This window comes from Lycium ferocissimum, chromosome 1, assembly GCF_029784015.1.
Source record: "Lycium ferocissimum isolate CSIRO_LF1 chromosome 1, AGI_CSIRO_Lferr_CH_V1, whole genome shotgun sequence".
NCBI classification, from domain to species: Eukaryota; Viridiplantae; Streptophyta; class Magnoliopsida; order Solanales; family Solanaceae; genus Lycium; species Lycium ferocissimum.
In genome coordinates this window covers 17,888,736-17,896,778 of record NC_081342.1, presented here as the reverse complement: position 1 = coordinate 17,896,778, position 8,043 = coordinate 17,888,736, and positions in this window count along the sequence as shown.

The following is an 8,043-nucleotide window of genomic DNA, read 5'->3' as shown; positions in this document are numbered from 1 at the left end:
TTTGGAAAGCAAACACCATAGCTTGTACCCTTTACCCTCCACTCCCCACAATATGGGCCCTTTTTGCCTTGGGTTTAAGCTTTCCTTCTTAACATGAAATGTCACGACCTATTTTGACAAACGCCGGGGCCCACCTTTTACACCTGGTAAGAAACCCCGAACCCCGATAAATAAAGACTAAAAAAAATTGAGAAAAAAGAATAAATACATAAGTCTCACAATATTATTTAATAGAAATAGTGCGAAATAAGAAAAGTACCCCAAGGTCTAGTCTAAGTCATAGTAGAGCATCTAAAAGGGATAATTACAAGTCTGGAGTAATAATAATCCCGCTATTTTCCCCGAATAGGAAAGTAAGACATAAAAGGGGAAAGTTTTAAAAAACGCCGTTACCCAAAAACTCGCGAATCCGATACGAGATCTCCATGTGAGATGGAAAGCAGCCAAGATCCGCATTCTAAACAAACCGAAGGGAAAAGCGAAATACAAGGGACGGTGGCATCTCGCCGCAAAGCATAGCTTGATTGAAATAAAGCAAGATAGGCGATAAACCCAACAAGTATAAGTCAAACATAATCAAGTCAAGTACACGTCTCGCCGTAAATCTAACCCCAAATGTGCCAAGTCTCAATGTATCAACCAATCCAACATCAAAGTATCCCCAAAAATATAAATTTAAGTCGGAGCAAGCAAGCAATGCCCAAATTTGTGTACACGTATCTAACCAAACGTATCTCGAAGACAAACCCAAAGTGACCCGGAAGTCTAATGCCCTCTCCCGGGTCTTTGCCCACGAAAAGGGCCCGGATCGTGCCCGGGGGGTTAACGACACCCTGCGGGGGGGACCGTGGAGTCCGTCGCTCGCCTCGATCATGAGATTAGGAGCGATATCGGATATCGGTCTCGCGTCACTCTTGTTTTAAAACGATCCCGAGCTCATCACGGTGTTTCATCAGTGCCCGACCTTCGTACCCGTGATGTATCATGAAGATGAGAGTGCATAAAGTGTATATATCAATGTCGATAATCATGCTCGATATCACAAGTACCCAAGGTACGTGACAATATATCGATATCACAGTACCAATGGTGGGTAACTACAATATCACAATCAAGATGGAATAGCGGTTCCGATAACTGCTAACGACACGTGGCATCGAACGCCGGCGATCGAACTAATCAAATCACAACACAACGGCGTGGCTAGCCCCAATCACGCAACAGTTGACCTAAGATAATATGTCACACCCCGATCTTACTAGGGTGTGATGGGCACCCGACCCCGCATTCGGAGGCCGAACCACGGCCCGCATCTCTTATTTTTATTTAATCTCTTTAGATTTTTAATCAACCCCGAAGGTAAAATTCATAGTAAAAATTTTCTTTTCGAAAATCTTTTCGTCGTTTCTCGAAATAAAACACGGTGCGAAAATATAAGGTTTAATAAAAAAAAATACGTCGACTAGTGGAACCCCGCTTTTTTTTTTTTTAAGTTGACCTTTGAACCAGCGACTCTCGTACGCAAAGTCTCTAACTCGAACATGACATCATGGCATAGAACTCTTGACCGGCACTCTCGAGCAAATGGAGATGCCAACTCCGGCGGAGACATCTTCTATAATGGTTTACGATCATGCAGGTGTACTGCGCGGCATGAAACGCGACCCCGAAGAGAGGGTCGATGCGGCATTGTCTGCGGGTATGTAAGGCATGAATAGTAACATAATAGGAGATATGGCTATGAGTAGCAACATAGTAGAAAGCGATGTCCTCATGTGTAAAAACGAGAATGGAGCGCAAACATATCACATGCGCATGGCGTAGTACGACATACGAGTGCTGCTTAGGCGGAGTCGTAAATAACTATGCTTGCGTTTACTCTTTACATACATACGTACATAGTACATACCCGTCACGTGAACGCCCATGCTTTGTTTGAATCACATTAACATCGTTAGCCCGCGTCGAGCCTCCGGCGTCGAGGGTAATTGTCTCGTCTTGCCACATTAGTGGTGGTCGTGCCGGACCTCTGGGGCCAGGGTATATACATCGCGGCCAGCGTGGCGGTGACATGCCGACCGTACGAGCGCGGTTTTAATCATCAATAGGCGCCGGCGCGGTGACATGCCCCGGCCATATAGGCACGGTGTGCTTGCCATCATAAGCGTACATTGGAGCCCGATCGAAAAGGCTATAATTTTATCGGAGTGACGTAGGTCGGGAACCTTCAGGTGCATTATGGAGTGTCGTGATCGTCGTATCTCGCCTTGAAGGAACTAGTGTTATAAGGCGAGACTAACAAACAAGGATAACATCGGGAAAAACATAAAAACGGGGGTCATGACATATAATTTCATATACTTTGAAACCTTTAAAATAGTCATTGTCCAAAAATAGCTTAACTGTATATCGTCGTATTCATGGTAAGAACATATCCTTGACATGTTCATAAAGCAGACGTTTCCTCGTATCGAGCACCATCATCGTCATCGTAAAACCATAGTCGTCGTTTTAGTCGTAAAAACTATCAAAAACGTAAAACTATGATTTTGGAGAAAAAAATGAATATTTTTGAAAACATTTATATACTTTTAAGAAGAAAAGTCATGCTTTAAATCATAATTTCTAACTTTGAAATAAGGACGTTATGGAGCATTTATAATATTACACCATATGATTCATGCCATAGAAAGAAAGAGCTTAGCCTTAACATACCTCGCGCGCACTTACTAGCTACGTGCGTTCCAGCTTGTTAGTCTACATTCGACATCGACACTATCGTTAGATTAATCAACATATACTTGTCTTAACCTTTCAAATACATTCACTTATGGTCTACCGAATTGCGCATCTCCTACCGTAAATGTTCCACCCACGAGAATCCAACTCCATTTTCGATTCATCAATCAGCAGCAATCCGAGAATTCACTCGGCCAAACCAACAAAATACCAACAATCTTACCAATAACATTCCATTTTATTCAATTCAATTCAATTCAATTCACGTAATCTTTCAACAACTCAATCAACATTTTACCTTATCAGAAACCTTCCAATTCCACCACAACCCGTACATCTCATTATCATTCATGTACGCAAACTTTAACCAAATTCATTTTACATCACATGATCCATAACAACAACAACTAAAATGTCAAATTACATCAATTTACATTAACTTACCAAAATACTTATTTAGACCATAATCACTTACATGTTTTCATGCATTTTCATCCATCCATTTACATTACAACAACATAACAATCAAAATGCCAAATAGAATTGATTCATTTTCTCCTACACCAAACAAGGACCACACGGCCACTATACTATATACAGGAGGCTGCGGGGCATCTAGGAATGGTTGACCTTCTTTCTGTCATTAGATCGTGCGATAGAGCCAAGACATAGGAAGTAAGGTTCATTATGTTAATCGTTGATTTCCGTAGGCGCCCAGTATCGGCGGAAAAAGGCGAAGGATGATATGGAAGTCAAACGAGGTGAGACTGGATGGATATATTTGTTCTGTTACGTGGAGCTGGGCGCCCGGACGGGAAATAGTCATACATGCGGGCGGAAGGTGAACATCGAGAATTAAAAAGGGCAAAACGGTCATTGTAGAAGAAAGGACGTATTACGAAAATATCTCGGAAGATGTAAAGTTTTGATTGGCTTCAGATTGAGTAGTAAAGGTCATATGAGAAAGTGGACGCAATTATATCGGCATTAAGGCACCGAGTCCCACCAGAGTTTCGAGGTTAAGCGTGCTAAGGTGGGAGGATGGGTGACCCCCACAGGAAGTATGAAGGAATTCCATAAATTTACGTATAAGAGACGAATGAGAGATTAGAGTAACTAAGGAAAACCAGAGTGTATAGAATGGCTAGAAACCTTAAGAGGTCGCGTGAGACGAGGCAGACTAGCTCGGTGAGGAAACAGAAAAAAGTATCACAACCCGGGAAAGTTGGATAGGCTTGAACAATGTTTGAAAGCATTTTGTGGGTTAGTGAATTATGCATATATATATATACATATATGAGTGTGTAGATATTCCACATGATTGTATCAGTGGACAAGGGAGTCCCAGCAACCGGCGCTACGGTAAGAGAGGCGCTAAACGGTAAAAGGATACCGAAGTTCGAGTGTCGATAAATAATAAAGGGTACAGTGCTACAAGGTAAAGGCTTATTTGTTGTTACCACAAGCTTAAGGCTTGAGGGTCTAATATGGTGATAGTTGGGAAGGAAAGAGAGTGTGTAGTGGAAAACAAAGAAAACAAAGTGTCGAAAGGAGGCGAAAGGTAAGAAACCTCAGTAAAGGAGGCTCCGGTTGCGGGGTCGGGTGCCCATCACACCCTGATCAAGATTAGGGTGTGACAAAGTGGTATCGAAGCGAGGTCGGTCCAAGGGTTGTCTACAAAGTCGTGTCCGTGTAGAGTCTTTATGGATGTGAAGCGAAGCCACGTCTATAGACGGGAGGCTGGGGCATCTAGGAATGGTTGACCTTCTTTTTGTCATTAGATCGTGCGATAGGCAAGACATGGAAGTAAGGTTCATTATGTTAATCGTTGATTTCGAAAGTAGGCGCCCGGTATCGGCGGAAAAAGGCGAAGGATGATATGGAAGTCAAACGGGCGAGACCGGATGGATATATTTGTTCTGTTACGTGGTGGGGCGCCCGGTGACAGAAATAGTCATACATGCAGGCGGAAGGTGAACATCAGGAATTAAAAAGGGCAAAACGGTCATTGTAGAAGAAAGGACGTATTACGAAAATATCTCGGAAGATGTAAAGTTTTGATTGGCTTCAGATTGAGTAGTAAAGGTCATATGAGAAAGTGGACGCGATTATATCGGCATTAAGGCACCGAGTCCCACCAGAGTTTCGAGGTTAAGCGTGCTAAGGTGGGAGGATGGGTGACCCCCCTGGGAAGTATGAAGGAATTCCATAAATTTACGTATAAGAGACGAATGAGAGATTAGAGTAACCTAAGGAAAACCAGAGTGTATAGAATGGCTAGAAACCTTAAGAGGTCGCGTGAGACGAGGCAGACTAGCTCGGTGAGGAAACAGAAAAAAGTATCACAACCCGGGAAAGTTGGATAGGCTTGAACAATGTTTGAAAGTATTTTGTGGGTTAGTGAATTATATATATATATATATATATATATATATATATATACATATATGAGTGTGTAGATATTCCACATGATTGTATCGGTGGACAAGGGAGTCAATGACCAAGGCGGCTACCCCGGTAAGAGAGGCGCTAAACGGTAAAAGGATACGAGAAGTTCGGTGTCGATAAATAATAAAGGGTACGAGGTGCTACGGTGTAGGCGCTATTGTTCTACCATGAAGCTTAAGGCTTGAGGGTCTAATATGGTGATAGTTGGGAAGGAAAGAGAGTGTGTAGTGAAAAACAAAGAAAACAAAGTGTCGAAAGGAGGGCGAAAGGTAAGAAACCTCGGTAAAGGAGGCTCGGTTGCGGGGTCGGGTGCCCATCACACACGATCAAGATTAGGTGTGACATAATATCCACCCGACTTCTACCTGAAGGTTTACATGCTTTCTCCGACAATATAATCTAAATATATGCTTCGCTATACGAAGTCTCGGCAAAGGGTAAGCCATAACCTACCTCGGATGGCGAACAAGAACACTAACAATCCGCTCTATAGCCTTGTCCTTCCGCTGAGCCTCAATATCAATGAAGTCTAGGCATATTCGAAATCTAGATTAGAAATCATGAAGAACGATACTAATATTGCTCAATTTAGGTCAAATCCAACCCTAGAATTTGGGGAAACGGGGCCCACAAGGTCAAAACGGGAAATTCAGAAGCAAAATATCAAATTAAGCACTAGATGATCATAACCCAACGACTAATTACTAATTTAACTCATGGAATCTCCTAATTTCAAATTTGAAGCAAAACCCCCAATTTTGGGTATAAACCCTAACTTTTTTATTCAGAAATTTAACACTAATAATGAAAAATATATAATTAACAACCTTAGATTCATCAAAATCTAGCATATACCCCATCAATTCCATCATTAATAAGCCTAGATAGAATATTCATCAAAACCCACTTTTAATCTTCCATTGCTAAAGAATTGATAAGAGAAGAGGAATTCTATAATGATTAGGAGCAAGGAATTAGTAAAGGGATTAGCAAGATTTACCTCCAAGAGTTTTCTCCAATAATCTCTAAGAACAGTCCCTAAGAGCTCTAATTTCGAAATGAAAATAAATGATAGACTAAGGGCATATTTAAAGCATACTTAATGAAATAATAGGCCCGGCCGCAACGGCAGCGCCGCAACAGCGCCCAGAAGACCACTGGGACGATCATGGCTAATAAAACTTGGCCACCCCAGCGGCCACTCCACCGCAATAGCAGTGCCGCTGGAACGGCACTGGTGGCGCCAATGCGGACACCAGGTACCAGAATCTAACCAATTTTTCTAAGTCTCAAATGAAATCCCGAACCACTCCCGAGGCCATCTGCTCAAAAATCACATAAACAAATCCACATAAAAATACACTACCAACGCACTCGTGGCCTTAAAATTTTCGATGGAGATCTCGTTGATCGACTCAACTCCCGATACCGCATTTCCAATTTCCTAACCCAAGTCCCAAAATGCATCCGAGTGCATTGGGAACCGAACCAGATATACATACAAGTTCTAAACGACCATTTCGACCTCTCAGAATCGACGGATTTTTAAAAAAGGTCCGTTTACCCAGAAGTCAACCTTGGGTCAACTCTCTTTCACTTAAAGCCTAAATTTCACAAAAAGTTACCCGAATCCGATCTAGACACCTCGAGAAGCGTATCAATGATCCCCTCGGGTCAAAAGTGAGATAATCAATGCTCGGAAAAGGGTTAAAATGTCAGACTATAACGACCAATCGGGTCGTTACATCTGATACCAATTGAATCATCGCTCATCCTTGAGCAAATAAGAGAAAAGGAGCTGGAAAATACCTGAATGAGTGAACAACTGAGGATAACGGCTACGCATGTAGGACTCGATCTCACAAGTAGCCTCCTCAACAGGATGGTGCTTCCATTGCACCTTCACAGAAGCAATCTCTTTCGACCTCAACTTTCGAACCTGCATCCCGAGATCGCGATAGGCTCGCCATCAATCGGTCAGGTTCTCATCAAGTAATACGATAATCCCAACGAACAATGTAGGTACCGTCGGCATGGTACTTATTCGGATCAAAAATATAAAAATCAGATGAACTCCCGCCAAGCACGAGCGCCAATGCTGACTCGTAAGCTACGTCGCCCGCGGCGAGCAAATAATCTCAAATAGACCGATGTGCCTCGGGGCTCGGCTTGCCCCTCTTACCCTGTAACACCACTTTATGGGGTGAAACCTTCAATAGAACCTGGTCACTAATAGCAAACTCCAAATCTCGAACCTTCCGGTCCGCATACATCTTTTGTCGATTCTGAGCTGCCAAAAGCTTAGTGTGAATAACTCTCACTCTACCAAGGGGCTCTCTTAACAGATCCGTAATCCAAGGTCGAGCCTCAAACCCATCAAACCAACCAACCGGAGATCTACATCTCCTACTACACAAAGCCTCAAAAGGCGCCATGCCAATACTCGAATTATAACTGTTATTGTACGCAAACTCTACCAATGGTAAGTGTTGATCCTAATGACCACCAAAATCAATAACACACACTCTCAGCATGTTCTCGAGCACCTGGATGGTCCTCTCGAACTGGCCATCGGTCTGGGGATGAAAAGCTGTACTGAGATCTAATCGTGTACCCAAATCCTCATGAAACGCCCTACAGAATCAGGAAGTAAAGATAGTGCCCCGATCAGATACAACAGAAATAGGAACTCCATGCAATCTCATAATATCCCGAGTGTACAACTTGGCTAACTTCTCCGCGATATAGGAAACCTGAACTGGAACAAAGTGAGCGGACTTAGTCAATCGATCAACTATTACCCAAATAGAGTCGAACTTGCCCAGGGTCTTTGGAAGACCCACAACAAAATCCATG